At 37.0% G+C, this 23,334-nt stretch overlaps 3 long non-coding RNA genes across 3 annotated transcripts; all 3 read left to right on the top strand.

The window, feature by feature from the left end:
- Positions 1–208: 208 nt before the first annotated feature.
- Positions 209–3,050, top strand: LOC123989013. The gene is made up of 4 exons (XR_006830395.1): positions 209–1,242; positions 1,323–2,410; positions 2,480–2,606; positions 2,687–3,050. It is a non-coding gene; the product is annotated as an uncharacterized LOC123989013 (long non-coding RNA).
- Positions 3,051–6,740: 3,690 nt separating this feature from the next.
- Positions 6,741–10,815, top strand: LOC123989012. Its single transcript, XR_006830394.1, has 5 exons — positions 6,741–7,512; positions 7,602–8,688; positions 8,762–8,883; positions 8,960–10,219; positions 10,309–10,815. It is a non-coding gene; the product is annotated as an uncharacterized LOC123989012 (long non-coding RNA).
- A 457-nt stretch (positions 10,816–11,272) lies between these two features.
- LOC123989014 lies at positions 11,273–11,988 on the top strand. The gene is made up of 3 exons (XR_006830396.1): positions 11,273–11,395; positions 11,469–11,590; positions 11,667–11,988. It is a non-coding gene; the product is annotated as an uncharacterized LOC123989014 (long non-coding RNA).
- Positions 11,989–23,334: the final 11,346 nt, after the last annotated feature.

Here is a 23,334-nt window from a genome sequence, read left to right as displayed (position 1 = left end):
GAGGTAAATAATAAGACATAAATTATAAATTGAAGGCCGTAATCCAACAACACAATGTAAAATAATGTAATGTGACGCAAAACAGTATAATGTAATGTAACGTGATGTAAAGCAGTGCAATGCAATGTAATGTAATGCAGTGTAATGTAGTGTGAAGAAAATTAATATAAGGTAAAAGAGATATAATGTAAAGAATAGAGATATAATGTAAGGAATATGAAATGTAATGTAATATAATAGAATACAAAATACCGAAATTGAACTGAACGTATACCATAACCGTAAAGATTATCATCCCAATTACCCACTTCCCCGTCAAAGCAGACCATAAGTCAAATTGTAAATAATAAATGATAAATGATCATATCAGTGCAAATGTAAGAAGGACCGATTATTGAATGAGGTATTAAGATAAATAACTAAAGCGATAAACAAATCAAACATTAACTGCGTAGTTAAAATAGAAACTAGAAATAGAAAGTAGAAACTGATCGCCATATGAGGTATCAAGAATAAATAAAACAACAAAATCAAAATCAAAATCAAATCAAATATAAAGCACGTATCTAATTAAGCACCACATCATTGTATAATCGAACAAGTAAGCCTGATATTTAACAGTCAAACCATTATCCGTCAATTGTAGATAAATTAAATAGACACTTGCACAGAAAAACCATTCATCATAAAAGAAAAAAACAATAATCAATCTACTGGCCTTGATCAATCAAGTAAAATGAATAAATAAACAATTAACAATATTAAATACGAGCCATCAATTGAAGAGATTATGAAATTATAAATTACAAATTAAGAAATTAAGAAAAAGAGAAAATGTGGAATGTAAAGTGCAATCTGTAAAGTATAGTATAAGGTATAAGGTATAATGTGTAAGCAAAATAATCAGCACAATATATGTGATATAAAACAGAATAAGAGAATAAGATAAAGTAAAGATACAGTGGAGTGAATTTCAAAATTTCAAAATTTCAAAATAATATAACCATAGATAGTATAACCATAGATAACCATAGATAACATAAACCATAGAATAGACACTTTCAAAGATGTCGGGTGACAGAATTTACAGAAATATAACCTTAGCCCTAACCCTAATGTGTCAAACAAGGAATGTCAGCAAGAAACCAGAACAGTGTAAGAAGACTCATTAAGAAAACGAACAAGAACAAGATTACCAATTAAGGAAGCCTGATAGTCAACTCAGAAAAGGAAACAGGCAAGGTAAGATAATAATTGTAATAACGCACCATAAAATAAACAGGAATAGCACAACTTAATAACATGCATATTAATTCCCACAGAAAAGCACACTTTCACCCTGTTATGAAAGAACTACACAATACCAATACCAGACAGGGACATCATGAATTAATTGAATTAAAGAATAACCAAAAAGAATCAAAATATCCAAGGATATATAACAGGCGACAAATCAAGAAGGCGACAGTGAAATAAATAAAATAGTGATAGACAGTGATAGCGTGACACAAATAAATTAAAATATAAAATATAAGTATATTAAATATAGAATAACCGCATAAAAGTAAACCATAAATATGTTAATATAATCTACAAAACTTTGTACCACCATGAACATACAATTAGACTAAATCATAACAATAGCTTCAATTCAATTTAATTCAGAAGAAGAACAAATGAGAGAATGAAAGAATGAATGAATGAACCACTGATCAGTGAAGTTATTAATTCAAGAAATTAAATAATGTAGTAAATAGGAAAGCGTTAAGGATAAAGTGAAAGCCGTGACCACCATAAATAATAAAGTAACGCAGTGTGATACAATGCAATGTGACGTCATATAACATAAAACAAATGAAATATAATGAAATAGAATACAAAATTCAAGAAGTGGGCTCACTAAAATATAACTGTGAAGATTATTAATGAAATACTCTATTCCTTTACACAAGTAAATTATAAGTTAAATTGTGAGCGGTATTTGGTGAATGATAAATGGTCATGTCAATGCAAATGCAAATAGAACCGATTATTGCATGACATTTCAAAAAAGTGGGTAAATAGCAAATAAATCAAATCAAATGTAGACTGCGTAGTTCAATTAACGCTGTGCTACTGTATAGCGTAGAGATAAATAAATAACTCAACAAGTAGAGTATTAAAAACTAACATTTAAAATGGTGAATTAAACAGAAACCATGCACCTTCAAAGCACTTGAATAGACAAAACCATTCAGCATCACAGAAAAATAACAAAATTAAGATAAATTAAAATAAATTAAGATAAAGTAAGATAAAGATAAATCAAGTCAAATCAAATCACCAACTTCAGCTGATCAGAGTGGATGAATGGATGAATGGATCAAGGAAGGAAGAGAGAAACAGCAGAATACCAGCAAGTACAAGTAAGGTAAAGTAGAAAACCATTAAAAGTAAAATCAGTGATGTGATAACGCATGACAAAGACAATTATTTACAGAATCACAACCCCAATGTGTCAAAGCAGTATCAAAACCAGCATGCAAGGACTAGTTAAACGAAATAACAAATAAGAGAGCTGAATTGCAACTGAAAAGGAAAAGAAAAGGAGAAAGAAAGGAAACAAGGTAAGGTAGTTGCAACATACTATAAACAACAGAAATAACCCATACTTGTGACATGAATATTAAATTAATTGCATTTACAGAAACAGCCCATCGTCATGGAAGAGCAACATTATGACCAGAGAGAGACATCATGGATAAATTGAATTAAAGAATATCAAGAACATCAAAATGTCCAATGAATATCAAGAATGCACAGGCAAATCAAAAACCAATCAACCAATCAAAACCAAATCAAGAAGCGATAATGAAATAAGTAAATAGCAATAACAGTGATAATGTGGCACAGATAAATTAATATATATAAGTATAAGTATATTAAATTATAGAATATAGAATAAAGAATAACCATATGGAAATAAATCATAAATATATTAATACAATCTACAGAACTACAGAACTTTGTACCATCATGAGTTAAATAAATAAACTAAGTCATAACAATTACTTTAATTCAATTCATTTCAGAATAAATGAACATTGACAGAGTAGAATAAAAGAATGAACAACTAAACAATGAAGTAGTCAATTAAAGATACTAAATGAGCTAAGTAAGGCAATAGTTATTCAGTCATAAGTCATAAAGTACAAAATGAAGGCAGTAACCAACATAATATAAATAATGTAATCACATAATATAATGTAAAACAAAATGGAATATACTAAATAGGATACGAAATACAAGAAATGAATTCAATAATATATAACCATAGAATTTATTAACTACAACACCCTATTTCCTCAGCAAGGTACATTATAAGTTAAATTATAAATTATAAATGATAAATGGTGAATGACAAATGCTCATGTCAATGCAAATGCGAATAGACCTAATTATTAAATGACGTTTCAAAATAAAGTAATTAAAGCGACAATTAAGCCAGATAAATTATAAAGTACGTAGTTCAATAAGCACTACACCAGTATATAGACTGTATAAATAATAAGCGAATAAGTAAATAAATAAGGATACTTAAATAACAAGATTATAATAAAATCACGCACAATCAAAGCATTTGAATAGACAGAACCATTTGTCATCACAGAAAGCGAATTAAAGCAAGATAAATAAATCATATTCATTAACTTTAATTGACCAGAACTGAGCAGAATTAATGAGAGAATGAACAATGAATGAATGAATGAGACGGTTAAGGAGCTGAAAGATTAAGAGGAATAAAGAAGGTAAGAAGGCGTGAATAAAAGAAATGAACAAGCATGAAAGCATGAAAACATGCAAACATGAAAACATGAAAACATGAAAACATGAATGTGATAAAATTGTAAGTAAAGGAAAGGAAAGGAAAGTGAATGTGAATGAACACCCACCACCTAACAATAAACTACACAAAACAGACTACGCCAAGAGCACAAAACAATCACAATCAATCACTCATCACGCAACACTTTAAAACAATCATACTGATACTGAAATAAAACTAAAACAAAACCGAAACCGAAACTGAAACTGAAACTGAAACTAAAAGAAAAACAGTTAATAGTTAATAGTTAATAACAAAACCCGGATTGTTCAATTCATTCATTTAAGCATATTACACTGCTGCTTCGTCCAAATATAAAATGAAATGAAAATAAAAGAAAATGAAAATGAAAATAAAAGAAAATGAAATGATAATGAAAATGAACTTGAACTAATCAACGAAACAGCAATGCAAGCCAAGTAAACCATGAACACACATTATACACTGACATAAACCATTGATAACCGATAATTAACCGGTAAGATTCACAAAACAAAATAAAAGAACAACACCGGCAAATGCAATAACAGTGGAACGATAAATGAATTGAACAATGAAATAACGGAACAAGATGTAGATTGCGCAGATTTATTAAGCACATTATATATTATATAATTATATCGTTGCGATTAAATAAATAATAAATAAAGAAAGAGACGTCAATGATACAGAATAAAATAAACAATAATCAATATTACGCGAGTTGCACAAATCATCAATGCACATCACCCCACCGTATTTAATAAATAAATAAATAAATAACTAACAAATAAATAAATAAATAAGTAAATGAACAAATAACACAGAATAACACAAAAATACAAAACGGAATGAAATATAACTGTATAATGGACGGCGAACGGTGAAGAAGATATACACCATAAACAATAGAATAATAAAATAATAAATCGAACATGAAAATAAATGAAAATAGAAATAAAATAAAATAAAATAAAATATACGTAGAATAAACACGTTAAAATGACAGATAGAATAAATGGAAAGGCTATGCCTCGAACAATCACCGAAAAACAAGATAATATAATCGATTAATCGAAAAATCGAACAATCGAATGTATTAATAAACGAAAATAATTAAATAATACAGCGGGGTAACGTGCCAGTCAAACACATGCAACCAAATAGTAATAATAAATGGATCAATATAAATAATACTAATAATAACAAAATATCGAAAAATACCAAAAAATATCGAAAAATATCGACGCACTTTCACATAAATCACTTAATAAATCATCGCAATAAACGTTAAACAAATGAATAAAAACGCAATAAAAGATTAAAGATTAAAGTAATACGTCACCAAACCGTTGACCTAGTTTCTCATCGTCTGTCCTCTTCTACCCAAGGCCCTGGCCGCGCGTGCAGCCGTCTGTCTTTCTTCAACTACGGCGGCCATCTTGCGAACCTGTCAGTTCCTGCATGCTTTCATTAACCAAGTTAATCACAAATTAATCATAAAATCACTCAAAAAACACGGAATCACACCACGAAACGTTCTTAATAAACGAGAATTGTTCTTAAATAATGTCAAATGTTTATAATTAACGCCCCGAACAACGGAAATACGACGTCAAACTGCCGTGTAACACGCACACCACGTTTTCGATGATTATTAATTAATTAATACACTATTTAACTGAAAAACGACACATTAGCACTCCCGAACATATAATAAAATGATTCTAGCAAAAAACGCGAATATCTAAGCAACTATCCACCGCGTTGCAAATCTGACCGCGGAGCGACCACGAAACACGTCCGCTCTCCTCGACGCGTCGAGCGGGAATCCAACCTAACCTAACCTAACCTAACCTAACCTAACCTAACCTAACCCTAACCTAACCTAACCTAACCTAACCTAACCTAACCTAACCTAACCTAACCTAACCTAACCTAACCTAACCTAACCTAACCTAACCTAACCTAACCTAACCTAACCCTAACCTAACCTAACCCTAACCTAACCTAACCCTAACCTAACCTAACCTAACCCTAACCTAACCCTTTTTTTTTTTTTTTTTTTTTTTTTTATTTTTTTTTTTATTTATAAGAGAGGAAATGCATTTGCGCACGCGCGGGTTGTTCCCTCATTCACTCTATTCGGCTGGTGAGGGCCCGGGCAGTGTGGGACTCATACCCGCCCTGAGGGGGCAGCCTGGCGCCCGTTTGGTGGAGGCAAACCCAAAGAGGCAACCCCAGAAGGGGGCAACCTGGCAACCCGACCCCGAAGGGTGGGGTTTAGCCCAAGAGTAGGTCACAGCCCAGAAGGGACGACCTTGAGCAGGTAGTCCAGAGGGGACAGTCCTGCGGCTGGATATACTACCCACTAAAACCTCTCCCCTGTGTGGGCCGCCAGTACCTATTCATCCTTTGGGATATCTAACAGGTTACCAACGTAGCCACAACGGCGCTTTGGCAATTCAATGCATTTCGCATTATTCCGTCCTCCCGCAAAAACGCCATGTAACATGGGGCATCTGCGGATCCACGCCGTTGCACCTCCGATCTAGCGGTAAGGACATTTTAAACCTGAGAAATACACGCAGGAATTTTTCTTCAGCAACGGCCGGCACCGGGGCATCCTCCAGGATCGCGCCTTCCCGGCGTGACCGCGCCACTCTTCGCCTGCCTAGCATTGCCAGGACAGGGGTTGTACTTCAGCACGGCCAGGACAGGGACATCGTATCTCCACAGTTGACCGTGCCCCTCTTCGTCCTCCTGGTGGGTTGATATTGATGATGTGGCTTTTCCTAGATGTCATCACGCCCACCTGACCTGCCACGAGGACAGGCCGTTTTTCTTCAGCAACGATCGGCACCGGGGCATCCTCCAGGATCGCGCCTTCCCGGCGTGACCGCGCCACCTCTTCGTACGCTGCAACCCTCGATGACATGTCCCATACATGCTTTACACTCACACACAAACACTCAAATGCTCACTCACTCATGATAAGCATGCTTTGAATGTAAATGCGACAATCCATCTATCTAACTACAGTGAATGATGGATAATAACCCATGAGCCCACGGGGCCCATGAAGCCCATGATTAGAACATCCCATAAACAATAAGTAAATAACAGCTGAAAGCTAAAGGCAAACGCTAAAAGCTAAAAGCTAAAAGCTAAAAGCTAAAAACTAAAAATAAAGTAAAGTAAAGTAAAGTAACAGCTGACAGATGAATACAATAGTGAATAATAAACAGTAAATAATAGTCAATAATAGTAAATAATAATCAATAATAATAAACGGAATAACATAATTAAACGCGATTAAGGTGATTAAATAATAGAGGAGAATTGAGGAATTAAGAAAATAAGAATAAAGAATTTAAAATAAAGAAAGAAAGAATGAAATACCGTGAAGGTATAGTATAGATACAATGAAATGAATTTCAAAATAATATAACCACAGATAATATAAACCATAAAATAGACACCTTCAAGATGTCGGGTGACAGAATATATACAGAGATATAACCTTAACCCTAACCCCTAATGTGTCAAAACAAGGATTGTCAACAGGAAGCAAGAACAGTGTAAGAAGACTCGTTAAGAATGGGAACAAGAACAAGATTACCTACTAAAAAGCCTGATAGTCAACTCAGAAAAAGGAAACAAGCAAGGTAAGATAATAATTACAATAATTGTAACAACGCACCATAAAATAAACAGGAATAGCACAACTTAATAACATGCATATTAATTCCCACAGAAAAGCACACTGTCACCCTATTACGACAGAACTATAAAATAACAATACCAGAGATAGACATCATGAATTAATTGAATTAAAGAATATCAAAGAAGAATCAGAATATCCAAGGATATAACAGGCGACAACCAAGGAAACGACAGTAAAATAAAATAAATAGTGATAAACAGTGATAACGCGGCACAAATAACTAAATATAAAATATAAGTATATTGAATATAGAATAACCGCATCAAAGCAAACCATAAATATATTAATTTAATCTACAACACTTTGTACCACCATAAATATAAAATTAAACTAAATCGTAACAGTAACTTTAATTCAGTTAATACAGAATGAATGAACAATAACGGAGTGAAAGAATGAACGAATTATTAGTGAAGTTATTAATAAAGAAATTAAAGAGAATGAAGTGAATAGGAAGCGTAAAGTATAAAGTGAAAGCCACGACCAGCATAATGTAATAATATAGGGTAAAGCAACGCAGTGTAATATAATGCAATGTAATATAATAATGTAAAACAAATGATATATAATAAAATAAAGTAGAATATAAAATACAAGAAGTGGACTCAAAATATAACCGTAAAGCTTATTAACTAAATACTCTATTTCTTTACCAAAGTAAATTATATGTTAAATGGTAAATGGTGGATGATAAGTGATCGTGTCAATGCAAATGTACATAGAACCAATTATTTCATGACATTTCAAAATAAGGAAATAAACAACATGTAAATAAATCAAATCAAATGTAAACTGTGTAATTCAGTTAAACACTATGCTACTGCATAGTGTAAGAATAAATCAATCAATCAATCAATAAGTAAAGTATTCTAAACTAATATTTAAAATGGTGAAATTAAACAGAACCCGCGCAGCATGAAAGCATTTGAATGGACAAAACCACTCATCATCACAGAAGAATAGCAAAATTAATTAAGATAAATCAAATCAAATCACCAACCTCAACTGGTCAGAATAAATAAATGAATGAATAACGAATAATGAATAAATGAATGAATGAATGAATGAATAAATCAAGGAAAAGAGAAACAACAGAATACTAGCAAGTACGAGTAAGGTAAAGTAAAATAAACCATTGAAAAGTAAAATTCAGAGATGAGATAACAAAGACAAATGACAATTATTTTCAGCAAACCCTAATGCGCCAAAGCCACGGTGTCAAAACTAGCATGCAAGGACTAGCTAAAAGGAACGACATTGAATAAGAGAACTGAATTGCAACTGAAAAGGAAAAGAAAAGAAAGGAAACAAGGTAAGGTAATGCAACATACTATAAAACAACAGTAATTACCCATACTGATGACATGACTATTAAATTTAAATTACAGAAACAGCCCACCATCATGGAAGAGCAACATTATGACCAGAGAAAGACGTCATGAATAAGCTGGATTAAAGGAAATCAAAGGAACACCAAAACATTAATGAATATCAAGGATGCACAGGGAAATCAAGAACAAATCAAGAAGCGATAATGAAACAAAATGTATAACAGCGATAACGCGACCTAATAAATTAGAGTAATAATAAATATATTAAATACAATATAAAATAAAGAATAACCAAGCAAATCATAAATATATTAACACTAATACAATCTACAGAACTTTGTACCATCGTGTGTTAAAATAAACTAAATCATAACAGTTACTTTAGTTCAATTTTATTCAGGATGAATGAACAGTGACAGAGCGAAGGTAGTAATCAACATAGTATGATAATGTAATAATGTAATGTTCCGCAATATAACGTAGTGTCACGTAATATAATGTAAAACAGAAGGTATTATACTAAAGTAAAATACAAAATACAAATACAAGAAGTGTGTTTAATGAAATAATATAGTACAATCGTACAGATTATTAGCTACAATATTCCATCTCTTAACCAGAATAGCCTACAAGTTAAATCATAAATTATAAACTACACATTATAAATTATAAATCATAAACCGTAAATAATTGTGGACACCGCTTGTCAGCACAAAGGAAAGAAATTAGAGTAAAATAAATTAAACCCTTTGACTATTAATCAGATAAACAATGAGCAAAGAACGAATGAATGACTGAATAAATAAATAGTAATGAGTAAATAATAAGTGAATAACGAAAGATTGAATATATGACTGCGAGCACAACTATAGAAATTAAGAAACTGGGAAATTGAGGAACCGAGAAATTGAGTAAATAAAGAAATAAGAAAAAGCGAAGAGGAAGTGAAAATGAAAATGGGAAAGTGTACTGCAAGCCGTAAAGTGTAATGTGCAAGCAAAATAACCAGCACAATACACTGTGATATAAAAGAAAAGAAAATAAAGAATGAATGATACCGTGAAGGTATAGCATAGATACAGTGAAGTGAATTTCAAAATAATATAACCATAGATAACATAAACCATAGGATAGACACCTTCAAAGATGTCGGGTAACAGAATATACATAACCTTAACCCTAACCCCTAATGTGTCAAAACAAGGATTGTCAACAGAAAGCAACAAGAGTGTAAGAAGACTCGTTAAGAATGGGAACAAGAACAAGATTACCTACTAAAAAGCCTGATAGTCAACTCAGAAAAAGGAAACAAGCAAGGTAAGATAATAATTACAATAATTGTAACAACGCACCATAAAATAAACAGGAATAGCACAACTTAATAACATGCATATTAATTCCCACAGAAAAGCACACTGCCACCCTATTACGACAGAACTATAAAATAACAATACCAGAGATAGACATCATGAATTAATTGAATTAAAGAATATCAAAGAAGAATCAGAATATCCAAGGATATAACAGGCGACAACCAAGGAAACGACAGTAAAATAAAATAAATAGTGATAAACAGTGATAACGCGGCACAAATAACTAAATATAAAATATAAGTATATTGAATATAGAATAACCGCATCAAAGCAAACCATAAATATATTAATTTAATCTACAACACTTTGTACCACCATAAATATAAAATTAAACTAAATCGTAACAGTAACTTTAATTCAGTTAATACAGAATGAATGAACAATAACGGAGTGAAAGAATGAACGAATTATCAGTGAAGTTATTAATAAAGAAATTAAAGAGAATGAAGTGAATAGGAAGCGTAAAGTATAAAGTGAAAGCCACGACCAGCATAATGTAATAATATAGGGTAAAGCAACGCAGTGTAATATAATGCAATGTAATATAATATAATGTAAAACAAATGTTATATAATAAATAAAGTAGAATATAAAATACAAGAAGTAGACTCAAAATATAACCGTAAAGCTTATTAACTAAATACTCTATTTCTATACCAAAGTAAATTATATGTTAAATGGTAAATGGTGGATGATAAGTGATCGTGTCAATGCAAATGTACATAGAACCAATTATTTCATGACATTTCAAAATAAGGAAATAAACAACACGTAAATATTCAAATCAAATATAAACTGTGTAATTCAGTTAAACACTATGCTACTGCATAGTGTAAGAATAAATCAATCAATCAATCAATAAGTAAAGTACTCTAAACTAATATTTAAAATGGTGAAATTAAACAGAACCCGCGCAGCATGAAAGCATTTGAATGGACAAAACCACTCATCAACACAGAAGAATAGCAAAATTAATTAAGATAAATCAAATCAAATCACCAACCTCAACTGGTCAGAATAAATAAATGAATGAATAACGAATAATGAATAAATGAATGAATGAATGAATGAATAAATCAAGGAAAAGAGAAACAACAGAATACTAGCAAGTACGAGTAAGGTAAAGTAAAATAAACCATTGAAAAGTAAAATTCAGAGATGAGATAACAAAGACAAATGACAATTATTTTCAGCAAACCCTAATGCGCCAAAGCCACGGTGTCAAAACTAGCATGCAAGGACTAGCTAAAAGGAACGACATTGAATAAGAGAACTGAATTGCAACTGAAAAGGAAAAGAAAAGAAAGGAAACAAGGTAAGGTAATGCAACATACTATAAAACAACAGTAATTACCCATACTGATGACATGACTACTAAATTTAAATTACAGAAACAGCCCACCATCATGGAAGAGCAACATTATGACCAGAGAAAGACGTCATGAATAAGCTGGATTAAAGGAAATCAAAGGAACACCAAAACATTAATGAATATCAAGGATGCACAGGGAAATCAAGAACAAATCAAGAAGCGATAATGAAACAAAATGTATAACAGCGATAACGCGACCTAATAAATTAGAGTAATAATAAATATATTAAATACAATATAAAATAAAGAATAACCAAGCAAATCATAAATATATTAACACTAATACAATCTACAGAACTTTGTACCATCGTGTGTTAAAATAAACTAAATCATAACAGTTACTTTAGTTCAATTTTATTCAGGACGAATGAACAGTGACAGAGCGAAGGTAGTAATCAACATAGTATGATAATGTAATAATGTAATGTTCCGCAATATAACGTAGTGTCACGTAATATAATGTAAAACAGAAGGTATTATACTAAAGTAAAATACAAAATACAAATACAAGAAGTGTGTTTAATGAAGTAATATAGTACAATCGTACAGATTATTAGCTACAATATTCCATCTCTTAACCAGAATAGCCTACAAGTTAAATCATAAATTATAAACTACAAATTATGAATTATAAATCATAAACCGTAAATAATTGTGGACACCGCTTGTCAGCACAAAGGAAAGAAATTAGAGTAAAATAAATTAAACCCTTTGACTATTAATCAGATAAATGAGCAAAGAACGAATGAATGACTGAATAAATAAATAGTAATGAGTAAATAATAAGTGAATAACGAAAGATTGAATATATGACTGCGAGCACAACTATAGAAATTAAGAAACTGGGAAATTGAGGAACCGAGAAATTGAGTAAATAAAGAAATAAGAAAAAGCGAAGAGGAAGTGAAAATGAAAATGGGAAAGTGTACTGCAAGCCGTAAAGTGTAATGTGCAAGCAAAATAACCAGCACAATACACTGTGATATAAAAGAAAAGAAAATAAAGAATGAATGATACCGTGAAGGTATAGCATAGATACAGTGAAGTGAATTTCAAAATAATATAACCATAGATAATATAAACCATAGAACAGCCACCTTCAAAGATGTCAGGTGACAGAATTTACAGAGATATAACCTTAACCCTAACCCCCAATGTGTCAAAACAAGGATGTCAACAGGAAGCAAGAACAGTGTAAGAAGACTCGTTAGGGATAAGAAGAACAAATTACCAATTAAGGAACCCTGATTGTCAACTCAAGGACAGGAAACAAGCAAGGTAAATAAAGATTGTGGCAACGCACAATAAACATGAAAAGCACAACTGAATAACATGCACATTAATTCCTACAGAAAGGCACTGTCACCCTTTTGTGAAAGGGCTACGCAATACCAATGCCAGGGAGAGACATCGCGAATTAATTGAATTAAAGAATATCGAAGAAGAATCAAAATATCCAAGGATATATAACAGGCGACAAATCAAGAAGGCGACAGGAAATGGAATAAAATAGTGGTAGTCAGTGATAACGTGACACAATTAAATTAAAATATAAATATATATGTATTAAATGTATTAAATATAGAATAACCGCATAAAAGTAAACATAAATATGTTAATATAATCTACAAACTTTGTACCACCATGAACCTATAATTAAAACTAAATCATAACAATAACAATAACTTCAATTCAATTTAATTCAGAATGAAGAACAAATGAGAGAATGGAAGAATGAGCGACAAAACAGTAAAGTAGTTAATTAAGATATTAAAGAAGAGTGAGGTAAATAATAAGACATAAATTATGAATTGAAGGCCGTAATCCAACAACACAATGTAAAATAATGTAATGTGACGCAAAACAGTATAATGTAATGTAACCTGATGTAAAGCAGTGCAATGCAATGTAATGTAATGCAGTGTAATGTAGTGTGAAGAAAATTAATATAAGGTAAAAGAGATATAATGTAAAGAATAGAGATATAATGTAAGGAATATGAAATGTAATGTAATATAATAGAATACAAAATACCGAAATTGAACTGAACGTATACCATAACCGTAAAGATTATCATCCCAATTACCCACTTCCCCGTCAAAGCAGGCCATAAGTCAAATTGTAAATAATAAATGATAAATGATCATATCAGTGCAAATGTAAGAAGGACCGATTATTGAATGAGGTATTAAGATAAATAACTAAAGCGATAAACAAATCAAACATTAACTGCGTAGTTAAAATAGAAACTAGAAATAGAAAGTAGAAACTGATCGCCATATGAGGTATCAAGAATAAATAAAACAACAAAATCAAAATCAAAATAAAATCAAATATAAAGCACGTATCTAATTAAGCACCACATCATTGTATAATCGAACAAGTAAGCCTGATATTTAACAGTCAAACCATTATCCGTCAATTGTAGATAAATTAAATAGACACTTGCACAGAAAAACCATTCATCATAAAAGAAAAACAATAATCAATCTACTGGCCTTGATCAATCAAGTAAAATGAATAAATAAACAATTAACAATATTAAATACGAGCCATCAATTGAAGAGATTATGAAATTATAAATTACAAATTAAGAAATTAAGAAAAAGAGAAAATGTGGAATGTAAAGTGCAATCTGTAAAGTATAGTATAAGGTATAATGTGTAAGCAAAATAATCAGCACAATATATGTGATATAAAACAGAATAAGAGAATAAGATAAAGTAAAGATACAGTGGAGTGAATTTCAAAATTTCAAAATTTCAAAATAATATAACCATAGATAGTATAACCATAGATAACCATAGATAACATAAACCATAGAATAGACACTTTCAAAGATGTCGGGTGACAGAATTTACAGAAATATAACCTTAGCCCTAACCCTAATGTGTCAAACAAGGAATGTCAGCAAGAAACCAGAACAGTGTAAGAAGACTCATTAAGAAAACGAACAAGAACAAGATTACCAATTAAGGAAGCCTGATAGTCAACTCAGAAAAGGAAACAGGCAAGGTAAGATAATAATTGTAATAACGCATCATAAAATAAACAGGAATAGCACAACTTAACTTAATAACATGCATATTAATTCCCACAGAAAAGCACACTTTCCCCCTGTTATGAAAGAACTACACAATACCAATACCAGACAGGGACATCATGAATTAATTGAATTAAAGAATAACAAAGAAGAATCAAAATATCCAAGGATATATAACAGGCGACAAATCAAGAAGGCGACAGTGAAATAAATAAAATAGTGATAAACAGTGATAGCGTGACACAAATAAATTAAAATATAAAATATAAGTATATTAAATATATTAAATATATTAAATATAGAATAACCGCATAAAAGTAAACCATAAATATGTTAATATATCTACAAAACTTTGTACCACCATGAACATACAATTAGACTAAATCATAACAATAGCTTCAATTCAATTTAATTCAGAAGAAGAACAAATGAGAGAATGAAAGAATGAATGAATGAACCACTGATCAGTGAAGTTATTAATTCAAGAAATTAAATAATGTAGTAAATAGGAAAGCGTTAAGGATAAAGTGAAAGCCGTGACCACCATAATGTAAATAATAAAGTAACGCAGTGTGATACAATGCAATGTGACGTCATATAACATAAAACAAATGAAATATAATGAAATAGAATACAAAATTCAAGAAGTGGGCTCACTAAAATATAACTGTGAAGATTATTAATGAAATACTCTATTCCTTTACACAAGTAAATTATAAGTTAAATTGTGAGCGGTATTTGGTCAATGATAAATGGTCATGTCAATGCAAATGCAAATAGAACCGATTATTGCATGACATTTCAAAAAAGTGGGTAAATAGCAACTAAATCAAATCAAATGTAGACTGCGTAGTTCAATTAACGCTGTGCTACTGTATAGCGTAGAGATAAATAAATAACTCAACAAGTAGAGTATTAAAAAACTAACATTTAAAATGGTGAATTAAACAGAAACCATGCACCTTCAAAGCACTTGAATAGACAAAACCATTCAGCATCACAGAAAAATAACAAAATTAAGATAAATTAAGATAAATTAAGATAAAGTAAGATAAAGATAAATCAAGTCAAATCAAATCACCAACTTCAGCTGATCAGAGTGGATGAATGGATGAATGGATCAAGGAAGGAAGAGAGAAACAGCAGAATACCAGCAAGTACAAGTAAGGTAAAGTAGAAAACCATTAAAAGTAAAATCAGTGATGTGATAACGCATGACAAAGACAATTATTTACAGAATCACAACCCCAATGTGTCAAAGCAGTATCAAAGCCAGCATGCAAGGACTAGTTAAAGGAAATAACAAATAAGAGAGCTGAATTGCAACTGAAAAGGAAAAGAAAAGGAGAAAGAAAGGAAACAAGGTAAGGTAGTTGCAACATACTATAAACAACAGAAATAACCCATACTAACCCTAACCTAACCCTAACCTAACCTAACCTAACCTAACCTAACCTAACCTAACCTTTTTTTTTTTTTTTTTTTTTTTTTTTTTTAAATAGAAGAGGAAAATGCCTTTATGCACGCGCGGGTTGTCCCCCATTCACTCTATTCGGCTGGTGAGGGCCCGGGCAGTGTGGGACTCGTATCCCCTGAAGGGGGGCCTGGCGCCCATTGGTGAGGGCAAACCCAAAGAGGCAACCCAGAAGGGGCAACCTGACAGCCCTACCCTAAAGGGTGGGCTCAAAAATAAGGTCACAGCCCAGAAGGGGCGACCTAGCGGCGCCCAGAAGGGGCATCCGCGGCCTGATACACTACCCACTAAAAACCTCTCCCCTAACGTAGGCCGCCAGAACCGTTTCATCCTTTGGGGATATATAACATGAACCAGCGATAGCCGCAACGGCGCTTCGGCTCCCTAGCTTACATCGACGCTTTCGTCCACCCTCAATCCGCCATGCGCACAATCAAGCTATAAGGGATTGAGGATCCACGCCGTTACACCTCCGATCAAGCGGTAGGATATTTTCAACCTGTACGATAAAGCACAGGATTTTTCTTCGGCCACGACCAGGAACCGGAGGATACACTCAACTCGACGGGTGGTCGCGCCATCCATTCACCAGCCTGCAAATGCGAGGTCAGGGCTTGCTCTTCGACCCGACCAGGAACCGGAGCACGTCCGCTCGACGGGTGATCGCGCCATCGGCAACGGTCAGCAACGGGGGGATATCCTCAGGGATCACACCAACCCGCACTGACTGTGCCTTCTCTTCACCAGCCTGCCGTAGCGAGGTCAGGATAGCTTTCTCTTCGGCCACGACCAGGAACCGGAGGATACACTCAACTCGACGGGTGATCGCGCCATCCATTCACCAGCCTGCCGCAGCGAGGTCAGGAAGCTTTTTCTTCGGCCACGACCAGGAACCGGAGGATACACTCAACTCGACGGGTGGTCGCGCCATCCATTCACCAGCCTGCAAATGCGAGGTCAGGGCTTGCTCTTCGACCCGACCAGGAACCGGAGCACGTCCGCTCGACGGGTGATCGCGCCATCGGCAACGGTCAGCAACGGGGGGATATCCTCAGGGATCACACCAACCCGCACTGACTGTGCCTTCTCTTCACCAGCCTGCCGTAGCGAGGTCAGGAAAGCTTTCTCTTCGGCCACGACCAGGAACCGGAGGATACACTCAACTCGACGGGTGATCGCGCCATCCATTCACCAGCCTGCCGTAGCGAGGTCAGGAAGCTTTCTCTTCGGCCACGACCAGGAACCGGAGGATACACTCAACTCGACGGGTGATCGCGCCATCCATTCACCAGCCTGCGAATGCGAGGTCAGGGCTTGCTCTTCGGCCACGACCAGGAACCGGAGGATACCCAACTCGACGGGTGGTCGCGCCATCCATTCACCAGCCTGCAAATGCGAGGTCAGGGCTTGCTCTTCGACCCGACCAGGAACCGGAGCACGTCCGCTCGACGGGTGATCGCGCCATCGGCAACGGTCAGCAACGGGGGGATATCCTCAGGGATCACACCAACCCGCACTGACTGTGCCTTCTCTTCACCAGCCTGCCGTAGCGAGGTCAGGATAGCTTTCTCTTCGGCCACGACCAGGAACCGGAGCTCCTGCTCAACGGGTGATCGCGCCATGTCTTCACCAGCCTGCAAAGCGAGGTCAGGAGCTTTCTCTTCGGCCACGACCAGGAACCGGAGCTCCTGCTCAACGGGTGATCGCGCCATGTGTTCACCTGTTTTAACAGGGCTTGCTCTTCAACACGGCCAGGAACTGGGACATCACATGTCCAACTTGACCGTGCCACATCTTCGTAGGCTGCAATCCTCGATGACTTGTCCAACCTAACCTAACCTAACCCTAACCTAACCTAACCTAACCTAACCTAACCTAACCTAACCTAACCTAACCCTAACCTAACCTAAACCTTTTTTTTTTTTTTTTTTTTTTTTTAACGAGGTGGGAAAAATGCATTACGCAGACCGGGCTAGTTGGCATGTGCCCGATACTGTGGGGCTCCTACCCACTAGAGTAGTTTACCCACTAAAAAACCCACCTCGATTTCGCCAATCAGGGCGCCTCGTCGCGAAGAAACCACGCCCCCGGAACCGCTTGTGAGCATTACATCGGGGGCGGGACGACTTAACCGGCACCAACGAAAACCCACGGAGCTTCCACGAAATGTGGACTCCCGAACTAACATCACAACTCAAATTTGGTATGACTTTGACAGCCAACGTAGAAACTAGGTACCATAATAAAAAGAAAAAGAATAAAATATTAATATAATAAAATAAAATATAGTCAACACCGTAACATAAAATAGGGCTAGCCTAGTCACTTCTGTAAAATCAACAATAACGGTCAATAAAACTACATAAAACGTCTTTAAGTCTCTAAGTCATCAAACTTAGATACCGCCAACCACTGGGTTTCTTTCCCTTTAACACCTAGCCCATAACCAATGGGCCGAGTACCCAATCAGTATATGCACGCCGGACGACCTGGAATTCTGGTCGATAAATAAATAAATACATAGTCAACAAACACATAAATAGTCCATCAATAAATAAATAAATAATCAGACAGGTCACCCGTATACACATATTAAGAGGCACGTACCTAACCACGAGTGAGGAATTCACAGAAACACTAGGACAATTAAATTATCAATAAATAAACACGTAGATAATAATCGAGGACGTCATGAATAGTTAATAAATAAACAAATAAATAAAACCATATAAGTATGTGCATAGTATCCACCTATACCATTCATTCACAAACTTTCCCCTCTCTTTCTTTTCCTTCTTCTTCTTATTGTCCCGTCTTTCTCCTTCTCTCTCTCGTAGTTTTCTTTATCTTTCAACGTCTTACTTATGTACTCTATTAAGGCGGACCTCGTTTTTTCCTCTTTTAGCACGTTCATAAAGTTCTCTTTAGTTAACCGCGAGTGAATACTACTGCTAAGCTTCGCCCTGTCACTATTCCACCTGCTGCACTCAAACAAGAAATGCTCAGGATTATCCACTTTCCCTGGGCAGAACCAGCACATGTCATCGTCTTTTTTCTTTATTTTCTTCAGGAAACTACTGAAGCACCCGTGACCTGATAGTACTTGCGTCAGGTGGAAATTTAAGATTCCCGGCCCCCAGGAGACCCATTCTTTAACATCGGGTATAAGGCAGTGAGTCCATCTTCCCTTTATGGATTCATCCCATCTCCTCTGCCATTCCTCCATCGTAGTTTTCGTCTCTCTCTCCTTTAGCCCTTCCCCTGTGGCGGTTCCCCCTTCGCGGTCTACCTCTTTCTTATCGTAGATCCTCTGCCTTTCTCTGATGATAAGATCTATCGGTACCTGGCCCGTAAGGACACACAAGGCGTCATCCGAGACCGTCCCGTATGCCCTGGCCACTCGTATCAGCGCCGTGCGCTGGGTACTACCTAGCCTCCATAGGTTTCCCTTATTTTCGAGGCCCGTAGCCCATATAGGAGCCGCATATAACATCACCGACTCTACCACCTTGTAATACAATTTCCTGGCCAGGTTTCCAGCCCCATATAGGTTAGGCGTAAGCAGGGCCAGCCTGTTAGCATACTGCAACGCCCTATCACTCACCGTACTGATGTGCTTCTTATACATCCTGTTCTCTTCCAGGATCACTCCGAGGTACCTGGCTTCCTTCCGCGTCGTGATCATGGATTCCCCACAATTGATCCTCAGGCCAGTCACCTTCCTGCCAGTGAGGAGGATAGCCTCTGTTTTGTGGTGGGCGAGTCCAAGTCCCTCCATCTCGTACCACCTACCCATGTCTGTGATCGTACTCTCGGCCTTCTTCACCATACTCTCTAGATTCTCATCGACAATTAATATTCCTATATCATCTGCGTACCCAACCAGGTACACATCTACTTCCATTACGGTCCTCAGGAGGTCATCGTACACGATGTTCCAGAGCAAAGGACCGATCACCGACCCCTGAGGGACCCCACCGAACACCTGGTACCTATGCTCAGCTTCTGTACCTTGGTAGACAATCCACCTATCAGAAAGGTAGCTGCGCAGAAAATCCACTACCTTTTTTGGGAAGCCCCTCTGCTCCATGCGTCTGATGATACTATTCCACCTGACGGTGTTAAACGCGTTCTTAACGTCTAACATCACCATCAGGCAGTGCCGGCCATCTTTTCTCGCCCTTTCCCAGTGCCGCGTCACTAGTCTCATAGCATCCATTGTCGATCTGCCCTTCCTAAATCCAAACTGGTTTGGGGCCAGATCGTTTTCCTGGAGTGCTTGCACAATTCTCACCTTGATAGTGTGCTCCAGTATTTTGCCGATGCAGGATATTATAGACAAAGGCCTATAGGCTCTTTCGGCTTTCGAGTTCTTCTTGCCTTTCGGCAATAGAACCAGCCGACCAATCTTCCAGGCAGTTGGCCAGTATCCTCTATTAAAGCAGACATTAAAGATATGTGCCAGCCATTTCGAGGCCTTTATGCCCATTTCTTTTGCTATAGCGGACGTCACTCCATCTGGGCCAGGGGCCTTTCTCGCCGACATCTTCCGCGCAATCTTCTGTACCTCCTCCTGAGTTATCTTTCCGGTCCCAGGTAGGTAAGTTATTTCTGTATCTATGTCTGCGTTGTCCTCCTTCCCTTCATTTTCTTCTTCTACTCCTTCTTTCACTTTCTCTTTGTCTTGGTCTCTGTCGTTTTTTCTTTCTTTTTCGGGTGCGTCCTCTGGTAGTGGTTTGGTGATGAACAAATTCTCAACCACCTCAGTCACTTCATCTGCATTGAGGACATCCGGTTTCGCAATGTTCCCTTTAACCTTTTTCATAATATTTTTATAGGGTCTACCCCAGATGTCCGCGTCTACTTCGCACAGGAGCTTGGCCCAGCTCTCTTTTTTCGCCAGTTTGATTTCTTTATTCAGCTCCCACTTACACCTCCTATATTCCTCGTGGGACTTCTCCATGGCTTCCTGCATGTTCCTCGCCTTGTCCCTCGTGTATTTCCGCCTGGCTTTATTCGCAGCTGTTCTCTTCGCCGCAATGCCCTCATTCCACCAAGGTACCGGTGTTCTATTGTCCTGATCTTTCCCCACATACCTGGTGTACCTATTGACCAGTTTACCTACGTCCTCGATAAACTTGTCGACCTCGTACGTCGTGCTCGTCCTTGCCCTCTTACTGTAGTTCTCGTCCCCATATCTTTTCAGAAAGGCACCCATAAACTTTTCCTCATCTAACTTTCCTTTTTTCATGTCAAACGGCGAAGCAGCGTCTGTCTCCCCGAGCTCAACCCCGTAAGAATGAAATAGGTACTTGTGATCTGACGCTGACAGATCATCCAGAACCACCGATGTCCTTAGCATGGCCAGCACCTTACTATCGCAGAACATAATGTCCACCTTCGAACCGCTGCCCCGTTCGCAGGTGATACCCCCTTCCGTGACGATAGGATGGAGGTCCACCGAGCCGCTGAATTGGTACAGTAATTTCCCCCTACTACACCACTTTTTGGATCCCCATAACGGCGACTTTGAGTTAAAGTCCCCTAATACGATAACGCCCTGCTTATTGCCAAGCGCTTTAATCGCGGAAGTCAGCGAGTACAATAGTGATTCATATTCCTGCATCGAGTTATTCGGTGACGCATAAACGCTTACTATATAATAGTCATTGTATTTAATAATGACGAATCCATCATCCCTCGTAATCAGTGATAGTTCTTTACAGCTTGCACCACCCCTGTTAGTCACACAGATCGCGGCCCGGCCAGACATATCCGCGAACCAGTTGTCGGGAACACAATAGGGTTCCGCCACTATTACCACGTCTGCAAGATATTTGTTCGACGTGACCGTTATTAAATCGTGGGCTGTCCTGCAATGGTTCGCATTTATTTGTAATAGCCTAATTTTGCCCTCTTTCCTTTTTAATTGCCTCCTTATATTTGCTGCACCTCATAGAAGCCGCTACGTGCCTAACGCTGTTCTCTGGAAGACCATCCGCCACGCAGAGTCTGCACCTCGGCTCTTTTTCGCAGTCCTTCATCTGGTGGCCTACATCTCCACACTTTCTGCAGTAGCTTGTGCCTTCCTTACCTCCCCTACAGCTACTCGCCACGTGCCCAAAATCGTGGCATCGGTAACACCTGAGTAGTCGAGGGACTTCCCTTACTGTTGCTATAGTCCATCCAATCTTCATTCTGCCTCTCCTGGCCAGTTTACTCATGTCAATTGCTGGTCCTTCAACAACCGCAATTTTGTTCTGTCTTGGATCCGTTCTCAGGACTTTGATCCTTGATCCTACCGCCTCGTGGCCCAACTCCTTCTTTATTGAATCGAGGATTTCTGCTCTCTCTGCAAGAGGATCTATCCCCTTTATCTCCACATCAATCTTTTGCTGGAGACTCGCCACCTCCACTTCTTGCCCCAATTTCCCGTCCAATGTCCTTTTAAACACCTCCAGATCTGTTCCTGGGGTAAATTCGATCAGGAGGTTTCCTGCACGCGTTTGTTTCACGGCTTTAACACCTACCGGGGCCGTGCCAGCCGCGTTCTTGACTCTCTTGAGTACATCTGCAAAGGAAACCTCTTTTCCAAACCGCACGGCAATTGCCAGGGGTTTGTTAGGCCTTCTGGGCGTCCCTTTCTTACCCACATTCACTCCAGGTGCCTTATCCACATCACTCACGGCCCTCCCATCATCCTTATTGGCTCTCTTATTGGTGCCTCTCTTTTTCCTTTTTGGGTTCACCGTTACCCATTCTTCCTCTGCGGGCTGGCTCGTCTTTACCCCTCCGGCGGGCCCTATTTCCCTCTTCTTCCTTCTCAATACATCCTCCGGGGTCCCTTCCACATCCCCCGTAAACCTCGTCTTTTTACCTGCGTTCTCGGTGGGCGGTGAGATTTCCTTCCTCTTTTGCCTTATGACAGGCAGGGGGGGGAAGTCCGTCTCCCCCTCGTCTATTGTCTGCGTCCCCATGTTCTTAACACTCTTTTTATTTTTTTCTTTTGCAGGTTCCTGTTCACCCCGGTCAGTCCCAGTGGTTGCCGTTATATGTTGTGAAGCCACCGTCTCCCCGGTAAGTATATAATCCATCTCGCTGTTCCTCCCATCCTTCATCTCTGCCTGTGCTCCACTGAGTCCGTCAAACACATCCTCTACTTCCTCAAGG

Source organism: Osmia bicornis, unplaced genomic scaffold (genome assembly GCF_907164935.1).
Source record: "Osmia bicornis bicornis unplaced genomic scaffold, iOsmBic2.1, whole genome shotgun sequence".
NCBI lineage: Eukaryota > Metazoa > Arthropoda > Insecta > Hymenoptera > Megachilidae > Osmia > Osmia bicornis.
This window is presented reverse-complemented; position numbering and strand designations above follow the sequence as displayed.